Source organism: Microcaecilia unicolor, chromosome 2 (genome assembly GCF_901765095.1).
Source record: "Microcaecilia unicolor chromosome 2, aMicUni1.1, whole genome shotgun sequence".
NCBI lineage: Eukaryota > Metazoa > Chordata > Amphibia > Gymnophiona > Siphonopidae > Microcaecilia > Microcaecilia unicolor.
Window position 1 is genome coordinate 582,146,280 of NC_044032.1, and position 17,112 is coordinate 582,163,391.

The window sequence follows — 17,112 nt, forward strand, 5'->3', positions numbered from 1 at the left end:
CAGTAAGGAACATAAGAGGTTACACATGAACTGGGGGGGGGGGGGGTGCATTATAAATCAATGGGAAGAAAAAGAAGAAAATAAAATAAGGTAAAGGTCCTAACTGAAGTAGGCTCCAAATACTTCTTCATGGCCTATACAAAATTAAGTTCCCCTGAAGATTTTATTTAATTCTATGAAGGCCTTCAGTTGTTGTAGCTCAAAAAAAATTTTTTAATCCCAAATACTTCACAGTACATTTGCATATGTAAGAAAGCAAAAATAAGGCACCCAAATTGTGCATGTCTTCTCTCAATTTCAAAAAATGATTTTGCCTATCCTGAGTAGACATAGAGGGGCATTTTCAAAAGAAATGTCTAAGTTGGAATTTGGACGACTTTATAAAATGTCCAAATTCGGAGGTGGGGTAAAGGTCATTTCTGAAAAAATATGGACATCCATCTTTGTATTCAAAAATACCTTGGACGTCCTTGCATTTGGACGTCTTTGATTTTTGGTCATTTTCAAATGCAAAGTCTAAAACGTCTAAAGTCAAGCCGTTTGGACATGGGAGAGCCAGCATTTTTAGTAGACTGGTACCTCTGACATGTCAGGACAGCAATCAGGCACCCTAGGGAGCACTGCAGTGGACTTCATAAAATGCTCTCAGGTACACAGCTCCCTTACCTTGTGTGTTGAGCCCTCCAAAACCCAAAACCCCCAACTGTACACCACTACCATAGCCCTTATGGGTGAAGGTGGGTACCTATATGTGGGTACAGAGGGTTTGTTGTTGGTATTTGGAGGGCTCACTGTTTCCTCCACAAATGTAACAGGTAGGGGGTATGGGCTTGGTCCACCTGTCCGAAGTTCACTGAACCTACTACTAAACTACTCCAGGGACATGCATGCGCTGTCATAGACACAAGTATGACATCTGAGGCTGGCATAGAGGCTGGCAAGTAATATTTTAATCATGTTTTTTGAGGGTGGGAGAGGGTTAGTGACCACTGGGGAAGTAATGGGAGGTGATTCCCAATTCCCTCCAGTGGTCATCTGGTCATTTTAGGTACCTTTTTGTGCCTTATTCGTAATAAAAACAGGTCTGAGTGAAAACGTCCAAGTTTTAGTCCTGGACGTCTTTGATTTGTTCCATTATGGCTCAAAGATGTCCAAGTCTTAGGAACGCTCAAGTCCCACCTTGGACATGCCTCCGATATGCCCCCTTTGATATTTGGACGTCCTTGTGATGGACTTCCAAGAAAGATGTCTAAAATCGGATTTTGATTATACCAATTTGGACGTCTCTATGAGATGGACGTCAAAGTGCCAATTTATGTCCATCTCTTTTGAAAATGAGCCTGTTAGCCACATCAGGATAGGCCCACACTCTCTGACCAGAGAAACATTTTTGACAATTATATAAAAACAAAACAATTTAGTCATGGCGTTTAAATCCTTCTCAAAAAAAGTGTGGTATGATCTTGCACCTCAGAAAATGAATTTTCTAATATTGCTGGTATAAATTCTGCAGAACAGAATAAATATAAGAAAGTTAAGGGATGTTACCTACACTCATACATCCAAAATTTCAAACCTTTCTATTATTGCTTTACGGATTCTTCCAGTAGGTTGAGTGAGCCACACAATGAATTGAGGTCTTCTTTTTCCATCAGAAAGTTCATGCTGTTTTCAGTCTGTTAAAATTTGGAACTTTCTTCCTCTTATTATCCAGTTAATACCTTCTTATTATCTTTTTCAAAGAGAATTGAAGTTATATCTTTTTCATAAATACCTAATCTAAAAATTTTAATACTGTAATATCCTATTTTTGGTTTGTAATACCTCTAGTGCTATTCACTAGATTCTTGATTTGTGACCGCTTTGGACCCTACTGGGAGAAGGCGGGACATAAATATATTATTTAACATATAAAAGCTTACACAGTAACAGAACATATATATGTGATAACATGGCTAAAAGTGAAGGACATTTGTGAGACTCCAGACAAAAAGCTTTCACCAATTAGATTCCAAATTGTCAAAAAACCCTTGGCTCCCCCTCCAAATAGAAATAATATTTAAACCATGAAACCGATTTTATGCAGTTGTTCAAGTAAAATAACATGATTGACTATATCAAAAGCAACATAAGTATAGCTCCCATTGCATCTTTAGAACCATCCATATGCAATTGTAAGTAGTCAGGCACAGAGGACATTAAAATTTCAGTACTTTGACCCTTTCTAAATCCACCCTGGAATAGATTATGAATATAATTATCCTGTATGCTCTAGCAATGCAGGTTTCTCAAGTTTAGCTAGGGACAAAAGATTTGAGAAAGGACGATAGTTTTCTATATCCCTTGCATTCTGATTGCCTCCCTTAAGCAAAGACTACACCACAGCTTTCTTTAGTACCTCAAGATGGCTGTCAAGCAGAATTACTATCAACAAAAAAGGAGAAAACAAGCATCCCAAAAGGACAGGCATCTAATCAGAGCCTCTAAAAGGGAGTTTTGGCAACAGGAGTTCAAGATTGGACTAATACATAACTGAGAAGTGCTCCCATACACCGTCAAACTCCAGTGATGTCAAGCAAGTTGCTCTTAAAAGTATGGCATGAACTATAAGCCTTCTTTTTCTTCAGAGTAATCAGCTAGCTCTGTGCAGAAGGCAGGTTCACACTATTAACCTGCCCTGCCTTTTGTCTGGTCACATTTCCTAACAGTCTGAAACAGTTCCCAATGCCGATTCAGTGTATTCTGAATCCTTGATGTAACATATGCTTTTATCACTTCTTGTACCTGTTTTTGATAGAAGATGACCTGCTAAGATAGAGATTTCAGAATGTCAGTCCAGTGTTTGCCAAACAGCTGAGACAAATTGGTGTAAACAAATAATGTCTGAAAAATCAAGGAACAATTAATTTGTAGCTAGAGCAATTTCTTATGTATTTTATTTATCTATTTATTTGTGAAATTTATATCCCACATTATCCCAAACGACTTTTAGTTCAATGTGGCTTACAATAAACAGTATAAGATACATAAAGAATAATGCATAAGAAAGTAATTTTTGTAAGAATTCAATTTTACAATACAGTATCATAAACATACTGGAATAGCTATGGATGTTTAATATTTAGAAAAGCTATTATGAATTATTATTATTATTATTATTTTATAGATCTATCATTCTTTTACAAAGTTGTGGAATTGACAGTTTTAACAGGTGCAACTGATTCTATTGTTTCAGCAAGCATAAAATTTGAATGTGCTACTGGTGTATCGCAAAATGCTCCTGCCAGCACCTCACAAAGTCCTTGTTATAGACATGCAGTATAATTATTCATTAGTTATTGAGTTTGCTATGGTATGAGACCACAAAATCCTGCTTCATCTCTGTCAGTAGGATCACTATTCAATTTCTGTTATTTTTCATCTAGCCATTGTCATCTAATTTGCATTTCTAATTGCACTATGCCCCTAATAGCTATGGACTCAAAACAAATTCTGTCAAAGATCCCTGACTTTAATGAATGAAAGTGTTAAAATTCTAAGTTTAAGTAAGTGAATCAGAGCTTTTACAGAGCTTTTAAGGATACAGTATCTCTTCTCTGAGCACTGAAGTACATTATCAGTCTGATTTCAATATTTATAAGCCTCATTAAACCTTATAGAAAATTCAAGTTGGAACATCTATAACATGATAAATGTACAATAATTCAAGACATTTGATGTCTCTAAATACATCTAAATTGTAGTCAATTTCTAAGCAAAGATTCAGTCAATAGACTGAATCTTAATCAATCCTTAAAAAAAAAAAAAAAACATCAGCAACCAATGTAAACAGCAGTTTTCAACTCAGACCTCAGGAACAAACCACTTAGTCAAGCTGTCAGGATATTCACAGTGAATATGCATGAGATACACTTACCTACAAAGTAGACAGTGCATGCAAATTTTATACATATTCAATCCTGAAAACCTGAGTGACTGGGTGTGTCTTCAGAACTGGGTTGAGAACCACTGCATTAAAATAAAGCATTTATCCTACCCTATAATATTAAAATTCTAACCCATTTCAGATGATCAATTTCCCTTGCTTTTTGGTTAGTACCCAGTTACATATACGTATGGAGGCATATGTTATGCTTCAACAGTTTAATCTATGGGACCTCAATTCCACACCTATCTGTTGGTGGTCATGTTAACAGGCTTTTTTCTTCAAATGTGGGAAGAATGTCCTGGTATTCAAGATATTTTGATTCAGGATCAGATCCTTTTTAAGTTAATGGTGAAGTGGTACCATTTACTTTATCAGGGTTCTTGTTGGGGCTGGGCAGCGCTGAGGAAATTTGTCTTTTGAGTATAATGTTAGAGGCCAGAAGTGTTATTGCTAAGTACTGGGAGAGGACTTCTCCCCCAATTAAGGGGAGGGGTGTCTTCAAAAGGTGTGGGAGATAGCATGGAAAAATGGTACATTTGTTCCTAGATGAGTAAATAATTTTTACCAAGTGTGAACCCCTTGTTTTGATTATATGAAGAAGACTGAATATCCACTGCCATAATGTATTCTCTTATTTTTTTTCTCCAATGTAAAGTTCATGCAGTTTAAGCTTCAGTTTGCCTGATGTTTTTCTGAATTAATAATAGAACTCTTGATGGGAGGTGAGAGGGAGGTGAAAGAAGGTTAGGTGTGCGGGATAATTTTTACTTTTTGAAATTTGTGTTTTGGCAGTATGAACTGATAGGCAGGTATTTTTTGCTTAGTGATTCTTAATTTTGCCTTGTAATGTGTGGTGACTTTTGTATTATTTATTTATTTATTTGTTACATTTGTACCCCGCGCTTTCCCACTCAAAGCAGGTTCAATGTGGCTTACATAGTAATTGGGATTACAAAGTATTGGTGGAGAGAAATAAGTTGAGTATTATCGGAGTAGTAAAAGAAATAGGAATGTAGAAATGCAGGGATGAGGGGAGTAGGAGAAGTATGAGCAAGGGTAGAAATGCAGGGATGAGGGGAGTAGGAGAGGTATGAGCAAGGGTAAGTGAGCAATTGGAGGGTAGATGAGGCGGAGGGGAATGGGCAAGAGTGAAGGGAGTAGGAGATGTGTGTGTAAGGGTAGGGAGCATTGGGGTAGGTGTCGATGAGGCGAAAGGGGAAAGAACATGGGATAAGCAGGGGAAAATGAGGCGGGAGATGTAGTCTAGGTCATTGTCATTGTCTCCTGGATATGTGATGAATAAATGAGTTTGTGGGAATTGTAGTAGCTTATACTTCTGAAATGTTACACCAGTGGCAATGAAATAGTTCATTATTCTGTTTCTTTCAACTGCCATTGAAGACTATGGGTGATTAAAATCTGGGGGAAACTAGAGGCCTATGTATTTATTTTTCAGCTCATACAGGATACAGAGTCAGAAGAGGGATGAGGAAAGGAACAGGACCAAACACATGCAAACAGGACCAAATACCTGCAAACAGGGTTCTGAACTACAAAGCCCAGATTGTCTCAAACTGAAAGGGCAAAAAAAATCTGACACAACCATCATTTTGCAGTTACTGTTTTGACCACCTCAAACATCACTGACCCATAAAAAATTAAAAAGAGAAAAATTGAAATTAAAAATGCTTTTCACTATATCACTGATGAACTGCTGCTTTTTGCTTTCTGTGAAGTGATGAAGTGGTATACTTTTTTTTTCTTTTCTGGGACAAAAAAAAAAGTAAAACAAGCAAACAAGGATTGGAACTAGTTTGTTCCATATCAGTGTTGTCCTCTGTGCTATACACCTTTGCTGCTCAGTGTTAAGAGATGGCTGCTTTAAGATTTGAACTATAAGTGTAGTTTTGTTACTAATGGGCCCTTTTACTAAGCTGCATTAGATGCTAATGTGTGCCTAATGCAGCTTAAAATGGCATACTACTGGATGTACTCAGGCATCCTGCGGTAATTGTGCAACATGCTAACCATGCACTAAAAAATAATTTTTTGAGGAAGCATGTCAAGGGATGGAGAGTGGACATTCATGTGTTAATCAGTTAATGCATTTACATTTAGCATGCACTATTTAGCTTAGAAATTCTGTATGAGCCCTTACCTCCTACAAAATGGGTAACGGTAAGTGCTTTACTTGGCTTCTCCTATGTACTCTGGTCCTGTCTAGCCAAGCTCTGCTCCTGTGTACCCTGTTCCTGCCTAGCCAAGTTCTATTTCTTAGTATTGCCTGTGTGCTTTTTGCACTTCTGGTCTGTTCCTGCCTGTGTCCTTATTGCACATCTGGTCTGTTCCAGTTCTGCCTGTTTATTCCTGTCCTTGTTGGAAGGTTCGCCTGCTGCTGCTGTTCGTTGGCAGCAGCCCAATAGCTCACGTTTCCCTGAGTCCGTGACCATTTGCAAAGGCCCCAAGGTTATGACACAGAATCACGAGACTGGGACCAACATAATTAGAAAAAGTAAATGGCCAGAAAACAAAGGTATAGAAAATAAATGTATTTTTAATTTAGAATAAAGTAATGTGGTAGCTGTGTTAATAAAGGTTAATAAATGCAAATAAAACACAAAATAGAAAATAAGGTGATACCTTCACTGATTTTAAAACATTTTTGATCAGCCTTCAGAGACCAGCACTTCCTTCCTCAGGTCTGGAGAGGATACCATAACAGCATTATATTGTCATGACCTGAGCTGAGGCAAGATGTTTTGGCTTCTGAAAGCTATTTGAAAAGGGTATTAGGCTATTAAATATTTTTTTTTTCTGAAATGGACATGGGATTGAGGTGTTCCAATGGGCGGGGCCATGTAGAGTGGGTGGAGCAAATGCAGAGTGGGGTGTGGCTTGGGGCATATACTAAAATCTCCCTCTCAAAAATTGGGACCCCTTGGCAGCTCTGCAGTATTAAGTTTTAAAAGGACACCAGATATGCCAAGTTGCCCAGATCCAAGCTGAAGACTGTCTGGCCAGTCATGGTTTTGAACTTACATTCCAAATCGGTGTGGGATTTGTAGTGTCTGGTCCTCCCCAATGAAATCAGTGCTGCAGGTCCCATAATGCAACAGGATAAAGTGGTCAGAAATCCAGGACTGTTCCAAAAGCTTTTTAGCTACACTATCATTGTGGAAGAGTTCTTCATTGTTTGGGCATATTATAAAATGGCCACACAGACATTCACGGGTAGGAAGAGACAAATAGTTAAAACACCAAGCAGCCAGCTAAGAGCCAGAGCAGAAATCCAGACGTTTCTGGTTCAGTTCCCACTACAACTTTTTGTAGCTTTTGTTTATGTTTATTTTTAATTGTGAGCACTCTAGGGACAGAAAAATACCTAATGTGACTTTAGCTTCATTAAATGGATGACCTCTCAATCAAAACACCTCTCTGTAAATGGGATGTGACAAGTACCAGGTCTAAATATTGTAAACGGGACCGCTGCGCCAGTAGGGGGAGGAAGGAAGTCTCCTCCCCAGGATTAATCCAAGCCCCATAAATTGCCACCAGCAGATACTTTCAAATATTCTTTTCTTTTTATTTTGTTTCCAAGTTACCAACAAAAGCTTCAGTCCAGCCCTGGGTTAGGGCTGCCCCAGGCCCAGCAATCCAAAGTCTCTGACCTTTCTTGAGGCTGCAATAGTTCCCTTTGGAAATACTTCCTTTCCACAGTACGTATCACAAGCAGTGTTGGCCTTTCAGCAGGATTGTTCCCTCCTGTCCAACCAGGGTTTCCAGCTCCCATAGTCCTTACAAAACAATCAGGAGCGGCTGGGGAACCAGGCTTATAACTCTTCCAGCCCTCTGCCCCCCCCCAGCAAACAGTTCTAGTCAAAACAGGCTTCTTCCCTACAACAGGTTTTAAATCAAAAAAACTTTTAAACACATAGCTTTCCACTTTCAGGTGCTACCTTCCTCAGGGCTCTCCAGCTCCCATTCCATCCTACCTTCTGCTTCTTGCTCAGCCTCCTTAACCCCCTCCTCCACCCAATACATCCCCTCCTCCTCCTGCTTCTCACCCCACCCTTCCCTCTACAGGTTGGAGGCATTATGTATTGATTACGGAGCCAGGGGAACTGGGCTTCTTCCTTCTCCCTCCCTCTTGTGGTCAGAGTTGGTATATAGCCATCTTGTCTATCCCTGGGGCTCCCCTTGCTGAGACGGGCAATGCATTCTGGGAGACATAGTTCAGGATTTTGTTGTTTCATTTTGTACCTCTGGGCTGTAGCCTTGTCACAATATGGACGTCCTCTTCTGTGATCAGAGTTGGATGTCCATATTTTGGGCCCTGCATGGTCCCTCCCAAAACACACCCAGGCCATGCCCCCTTGCCATATTTACATACTGCAGTGCTAGTGTCCTGCCTTTGTAAAATTGGTATTTTAAAGATCCATGCCATATGGACATCTAAATGTCAGTTTTTAGATGTCCAAAACAAGAATAGAGCTTTTAAAATAACCAACTTAACCTCTTTAGCTTTTCCTCATATTAGAGTCATCTGATCCCCTTGATCATCTTGGTTATCCTCTATAATTTTTCTAATTCCGTTATATCTTTTTTCAGATACTGCAAACAGAATTGCACAGAATACTGGTGTGTGGACTGCTTCCACACACTGGGCACATGACTTTAATGTGTTGCCCATGATGACACTTAGATATTTTTCCTTGGTGGTGACTCATAATGTGGAACCTAGCATCATGTAGCTATAATTTAGGTTGTTCTTCCCGATGTGCATCACTTTGCACTTGTATACATTAAATTCCATCTGCCATTTGGCTGCCAAGTTTTCCAGTCTTGCAAAGTCTTCCTGCAGTTTCTCACAGTCTGCATGTGATTTAATAACTTTGAATAATTTTGCATCACCTGCAAATTTGATCACCTCACTTATTGTTCACCCTTCCAGATTATTCATAAATGTGTTAAAAAGTCTGGTCCCAGTACAGAACCCTGTGGCACTCCATTGAGAGAACTGGACAATTAATCATATTCTCTAGGCTCCTTTTACTATGATGTGTTAACACATTTAATGCATGTGAAGGGGTATGTAGAACACTGCCCCTAACCCTTAAGAATAGTCCCTCAGGTAATTTAAACAAACTTTAAAAAACCCTAGTCCTACCCTTTCCTGTTTATTTTCGAAGGAGAAGGGTGGCCATCTTCCGACACAAATCGGGAGATGGCTGGCCTTCTCCAAAGGCCGGCCAAATCGGTATAATGAAAGCCAATTTTGGCCGGCTTCAACTGCTTTCTATTACAGGGCTGGCCAAAGTTCAAGAGGGCATGTCGGCAGTGTACCGAAGGCTGGACGGGGGCGTGGTTAAGAGATGGCCGGCCTCGGCTGATAATGGAAAAAAGAAGGCCGGCCCTGACGAGCATTTGGCTGGCTTTACTTGGTCCCTTTTTGACCACTGGAGGGAATCGGGGATCACACCCCCTTACTCCCCCAGTGGTCACCAACCCCCTCCCACCCAAAAAATAAAAATAAAAAACATTATTTTGCCAGCTTCAAATGTCATACCCAGCTCCATCACAGCAGTATGCAGGTCCCTGGAACAGTTTTTAGTGGGTACTGCAGTGCACTTCAGGCAGGCGGACCCAGGCCCATCCCCCCACCTGTTACACTTGTGGTGGTAAATGGGAGCCCTCCAAAACCCACCTGAAACCCTCTGTACCCACATCTAGGTGCCCCCCGTTACCCTTTAAGGGCTATGGTAGTGCTGTACATGTGTGGGTAATGGTTTCTTTTTGGGGGGGTTGGGGGGCTTAGCACCCAAGGTTAGTGAGCTATGCACCTGGGATCAATTTGTGAAGTCCAGTGCAGTGCCCCCTAGGGTACCCGGTTGGTGTCCTGGCATGTGAGGGGGACCAGTGCACTACAAATGTTGGCTCCTCCCACGACCAAATGGCTTGGATTTGGCCAGGTTTGAGATGGCCGTCATTAGTTTCCATTATCGGCGAAAACCAATGGCGGCCATCTCTAACGCTGGCAATCTCTAAGGGCAGCCCAAATGTTGAGATTTGGGCGTCCCCGACCGTATTATCGAAATGAAAGATGTCTGGCCATCTTGTTTCGATAATACGGTCGGGTACGCCGCTTTACGGGGCCGTCATTAGACATGGCCGCCCTTATAGATGGCCAGCCCCATTTGATTATGCCCCTCTTTGTCTACTTTCAACAAATTTTGAATCAAAATATGTGCTGGTACCTTGTCGCCCTTGCTTTGTACTTATATTTCTGTTCTTACTATACTGTTCACTAGGCCTTGTAAGTTGCTGGCTCCCTACTTTTTAAATGTTTTATATGAATTATTTTTCTGTACTGTGGATTTTTAATGTGTTATGATTATGTATTTTTTAAATATATTTCTGCTTAGCTATAGATGGCTTGTACATGTGTTATTTAAATAAGCTCAGGCTCTCAGCACAACTTGTTATGATTGTTTTGATCCAGACTGCTCCATATTGAAGCTACTAGAAGGTAGATTAAGATCAGGTATACATGTTTGCACCTAGATTATTTAAGTATGTAGGTAAATTAGCCTATTTTATACTCTACACAGGTACTTCCAACCTCTGCCCACCCACCACCTAAATTCTGCCTCTGTACATGCTTACAAAGTTCAAGCCATTGCACATAATTTTACACTGATTAGAATTTTATATCAAGCTGTTTACATATACAGCCATATTGAAATGACAATGTTATACAATTCCCCCCACTCTAAATTAATTTATAAGTCAAAATCATCAAACAGTACCTTTCCTCAAAATACCCTGGCATGTTATATTTCCAAAAAGTAGACAAAAAAATGGTGTCACAATATCACCACACGTAGATGTATTGAACCGTTCAGGAACGTAGAATATGTACCCTTATAGACTGAAATGAGTCAAAATGTCATGCATGCCTTTAGATACTTATTGTCCTATTGTTAATGAATAGTTTTATATCAATCCCAAACTAGAAGGAAGAACAATGCTCCATTTATTTTGATATTGCACACTGAAATGGTATACTTGCCTGCCTCTTCAATAGAAGGAAATTAAAGAGACCCTAAATCAATAGAAGCTATTTCATAGAATGGGAATGTTGATAGTCTATTTCTGAGGTTATATAATGTTAGTTTGGGGAATATAATAGAACGCCACAACACATCTGTGACAAGCTGAATAAAGTTATTAAAAAGAGTTATCATTGTGAGGATAAGGCAGTGTATAGAAATCATTCGGTAAAATGTCTTTCATGAACTCTTTGAAAAGTCTTTATATAAATTATTATTATAGCATTTATATTACTCATGTATGATTAATTACAATAGATAATAAAATGAACATCCAAGCTTTTTGCATTTCCTAAGAACAAAGCTGGACATTTTGGAAAGTACACTAATTTTAAAATGAAGAGTTTAATATTTATATTCTAACTGGCTGGCATTACTTTATACAAATTCTAATGATTGAATTGTGCATAGAAATGTGTTTGCATTGTACTGTGTTTCCAAGACAGAAACTAGGTTCGTGAGCCCTTGGGCCACTGCCGAGGAGCAGCAGTGGCAGGCAAAACCACCCCCAAATCAGAGACAAGGTAGAACACTGACAGAAACAGCTAGACTTCACCTGCACTTGACCGCTGTTCTTCAGGAGTTGAGCCCCTGGGTGCAGGCGGCTGGCAGGACTTACCGGACAGGGCAGGAACTAGATACCCACTAGGCTGAACAGGGACTGAGGGTCAGAGAGAAAGGGAATATACATGGGCAGCAAGGCAGGAAACTGGGCTAGGACTCAAAGACAGACAATACTACACAAGGCAGGAAATGGACAAGCTAGAGGACAGGAACTAAAAGCTGCCAAGCAGCCACTGAAACAGGGTACAAATACTGACAGACAATAATCAGGACTGAAAGCTGCAGAGCAGCCACTAAGCAAGAACACAGACAAACAGAAACTAGACAAGGAATACAGACCAGAAACAAGACTAGGAAATAAGCAATAAACCTAAGCTAAACTACACACAAACTAACTAGAACCGGACAAGAAACTCAAACAAGAAACCAGACTAGGCAGAAGTGCAACAAAGCACCAACAAACCAGGGACCTTAGACGATGCAAAGGCAAACACAGAAGTTTCCAGGTGGTTAATAAAGCCCATCAGCTGCTGAAGTTCAGCTGCAGGAATCACGAGGCAGCTACGGGTGCTGTTCAGGCAAAAACAAGAAAAGCAAGTCTGGCAGCCCGGAAGATCCGGACTGGACTAGGCTGAAGTCTGGAACATGAGACAGTCCATAGCAGCCACCGGTTCTGGCCACCAGAGGGCGAGGTGAGCACAGACAAGGAAACAGTCACCATCATGACACTGTGTCAGCTTAGCAAACAGTTATTTAAATTACAGTTCTCTTATTTTATTTTGTAGCATCTGAAATGAGAAAGGCTGGGTAGCTTTTGAGAAGAGAGGAGAAAAGTTTCTACATAAAAATGTTTTTCTAAAACATAGAAAACCAGGACATTGTTTAGGGACCATTTTTCTAAGCTGTGGCAAAAACTGGACAGTGTGCCCTTGTGTGCTTTTTTTTCCATGTGAAAAGGCAAATTTACAGTAGCAGTAAAATGGTTGATTTTCCATTTTTTGTATTAATGGCCATGAACTAATATTGCCATTTAAAAAAAATTACCACATGAGCACTTACCAACACCTATTTTATAGGCGAAAAGGACTCATTAAAGTAATTCTTTGCTAAATGGTTAGCATGTGGTAATGTAGCTATCCAGCTCATTTTCGAAAGTGATCGCCGGCCATCTTCCGACATAAATCGGGATATGGCCGGCGATCTCTCAAAAGCGGCAAAATCGGTATAATCGAAAGGTGCTTTTTGGACACCTTCACTACTTTCCTGTCGCCGAGCCGGTGAAAGTTCAAAGGGGCGTGTCGGCGGCGTAGTGGAGGTCGGACATGGGCGGGCATGGACGTGGCTACCAGATGACTGGCTTTCGCGGATAATGGAAAAAAAGAAAGCAGCATTGATCAGTATTTCACCGGTTTTACTTGGTCCTTTTATTTTCACGACCAAGCCTCCAAAAGGTGCCCCAACTCACCAGATGACCACCGAAGGGAATAGGGGATGACCTCCCCATACTCCCTCAGTGGTCACCAACCCCCTCCAATACTAAAAAAATAAAAATAAAAACCTTTTTTGCCATCCTGTATGCCAGCCTCAAATGTCATACCCAGCTCCCTGACAGCAGTATGCAGGTCCCTGGAACAGTTTTTGTTGGTTGCAGTGGACTTCAGGCAGGTGGACCCAGGCCCATTCCCCCCCACCTGTTACACTTGTAACCCCTCCAATCCCCCCCCCCAAAAAAAACCCACTCTACCCACATGTAGGTAAAAACCCACTGCTGCTTTTTAGCTTCCATTACTTCCCTCACCCGTAACTGTCTTGTCTGTCTGTATTATTTAGATTGTAAGCTCTATTGAGCAAGGACTGTCTCTTTGTATCAGATGTTCAGCGCTGCGTGCGTCTGGTAGCGCTATACAAATGCTAATAATAATAATAATGTAGGTGCCCCCCTTCACCCATAAGAGATATGGTAGTGGTGTAGAGTTGTGGGGAGTGGGTTTTAGGGGGGATTTGGGGGGCTCAGCACCCAAGGTAAAGGAGCTATGCACCTGGGAGGTATTTGTGTGTGTATATATATATATATATATATATATATATATATATATAGTTGTTTTTTTTTTTTTTTTTTTAAGAAGTGCCCCCTAGGGTGCCCGGATGATGTCCTGGCATGTCAGGGGGACCAGTGCACTACAAATGCTGGCTCCTCCCACGAGCAAATGCCTTGGATTTAGCCCGGGTTGAGATGGCCGCTTTTTGTTTCCATTATCGCTGAAAAACAAAACCGGCCATCTCAAACCCGGCAAACTCTGGCATTTGGCCGGGCCAAACCGTATTATTGAAAAAAAATGTCCGGCCATCTTTTTCGATAATACGGTTCGGCCAGCTGTTTGCGGCGCCGCCAAAATAGATCTCCAGCAATCTATTTCGCCGGCGCCGTTCAATTATTCCTCTCTATGCTAACTAGTGCAGGAATGCCCACTCTCCTCCTAATACACCTCCTCCGTGAAAAAATTGAAAATATTTTTAATACAATGTTAGAATTGATTTGTCTGTTACTACAGTGCATCCTGCAGTATGCTATTTTAACCTTCAAGAAACAAGAGGGGTGGTGGTTACCGCCGCCGCCTCGGTTTTTTTTGCTAGAATTCTTTGCTTATCGTGATTACCTTACGTGCCTCTAGGTATCTATAGGGAATGCATTTTCACACATTTTAATATATAACATATACACATAACGCGGTTATATAGAAAAACCACCCCCACCCCCCCAAGAAAAGGTCATGACGTCTGTCGCTGAACATTTCTGCTTTGGTCTGAAATTGTCCTTTGGTTCATTGATAGAAGGAACATGATGTTCTGTTTCTTCACATAATTTGCCCCGCTGTTTACTAAGCCTTGCAGCAATACCAACACAGCCTATTCAAAGTGAATGGGCTGTATTGGCATTAGCGCACATCAGCCGCTGGCATGGCTTAGTAAACGGGGGGGGGGGGGATGGGGGATGATGAGTGTACGTAATTATTTATCTTGGAAGATGTGACGTAATCAGAGGTTAATTTATTGTAAACATGACATTAGCACACAGGAGTAATAATCATTTTTCTGTTAAACAGGCCTTAGAAATTCTTTTAGCTGACAATGATTGTAGTGATGTCAAAGTAACTGATTCCGAAGCAGTGATTATTTGCCAAGTGAGGATGTCTCAGAGATAGAGGACAACATTAAAACCTGTGGTGAGAATGATTAGTAAAAGTTGTGATGAAATTCCACAAGAGACTGAGTCTTCATTACCGTTGAGAACTATGCAGTCATTGCAAAGGAGTTTGCAGTCGTGGAAGAGCTCAGCAGCAGCGGACCAGCGAAGATTGTTCCAGAGGAACACCAGTCTCTGATATGATTGCAGCATGCTCTGGTTGCCAATGGCAACTGATCACTCCATTAGCTATTGTGAAACACTGCCCTGCTAATATTGTTCATGAAAAGTTTGGCCTACGTAATTTGGCTTTAAACATGATGTCATTAAATGAAATCTTCAAGACTTTTTTCTCAGATGAAATGATTCAGCTCATAGTAAAGTACATAAATGAAGAAGGTGAGATAATGGCTGAAAAGTTCAATAAAAAAACATTCAGCTTGCATCATGAGGTTTGAGCCTACTTGCACCATTGAAATTTGGGCATTGAAAGACTCATAATTTTATGAGAGATTTAACATGGTTATTTTGAGCCAGTGAAATGTCTCTGGAACCTTCATTCAGGTCATCTCATATTTACTGCCACAATAACTCATTTTGAATAGCTGATTTGTGTGCTACATTTTGATGACAAGGCCACAAGAGATGACAGAGTGGCATCTGACAACTTTGCAGTTATACGCAAAGTGTTTGATATTTTCAATGACAGTGCACGTTGTCTGACCGTGTGACCATTGATGACATTTTGTGAAAGTTTCAAGGAAAATTCCAATTCAGAGTATATATGCCTCAGAAGCCTGGGAAGCTTGGCTTGTTTTGTGTTCTGACAGATGTCAAACATCGACAAATGTCACGCATGCTTCCATGCACAGGAAAAGCCAAGGTCACACCTCCACAGTCTCCTTCAGTGATCATGAAAAATTGTGCCAGCATCTCTATGGTTCCAGAAGAAACATTACAATGGACCATTACTACACAAGTGTCAACATCGCCGAGGACTTGATTATGAACCATAACCTGACAATTGTCAGATCAACTCCAGTCGGCTGCTTATTCCAGAGGAAATGTAGTGTTGAGTACAAAGTTTTCTTGGTCTGATCCAGTTACTGTCACATATTTCTAAACTGAAAAGGGAGTTTTGCTACTCACAATAGAATACAATCAACCTGATATTTCTCAGAGATAGGACTGCAAACCAGAGGTTATTTTGGCATATAATGATAAAGGCATATAAAGATAAAGGTGGTGTTGATGTTGTTGATAAGATGCTTGATTCTTACAATTGTAAGTTGCATCCAGAAGATGGCCAATGTGAGTTTTCTACAATCGTCGATATAGCAGCCATAAACTCCTTTGTCATTTGGATATACAAACATCCTGAGTGGAAGGAAAAAAAGAAGTGACAGCGACACCGCTTATTTGGCATGTCACTGAGTTGCTCTGTTGGACTTTGAGAAATAGAGGTCATATCACAGGATGATTATCCCTGATGCAGCTTCAGCGAAAGGGGATTCCCTGTTGGGATTTATTAGTCTGTTGATTTGCCACTCTCAAGATAAGAAGGCAGCACGAGGTAAGTGGATTATAAATATTGCTGATTTTGGAATTCATTGAGGCAATATTAAAATGTATTCCTGTGGATGGACATGTAGTTTTTCACTCTGTTTGACATTAAGAATACTTCTTTGCACTATATGATAAGTGGAGTTTTTTTCTGACCAATGATAGTATGGTTTGTTTAAGCCTTTCCACATTGTAGGCTTTAGTAGTTTTGCTGAGGTCTTTTTTTTTTCTCCACTTTTTTAGTATTGAAGTGAATTTTTCTCATTCAGTGTGGATCCATATGTAAAGATCTTGTATATTGTTTTGGATTGTCTCAAAAATGTCACTGGTTCTTCCTATGGTTAAAGAGCGGGTGGAAAATTTAGTGGAACTCCAGAACAACGTCCGGCAAGCTATCAGTGCAGTTCTGGGAGGACCAACCACATCATCCTCAGCAGCACATTCCATCAGCAACAGCGCATCAAGATGTGCCATGTGCATGAAGGAATCATTTGGAGAGGGTTACAAGAAATGGAAGAACAATGTCAACAGAGTTAAGCATTGCTGTGGAATTTGTAAGAAGCCAGCATATCTGAAGCACTTAACTAAAACGATCACCTGCACCATGTGCAGCAGTGCGTGAAGTATCAGGTCTATATAGCAATTAATTTTAGCTGTTAGCATTAAGACAGTAGTTGGAATCTTGTTAAAACTTTCCGTTTTCAACTTACCTGCTTTGTTGGCAATTTAAGTTGTTTATGAAGAATAAAAAATATGTACATACA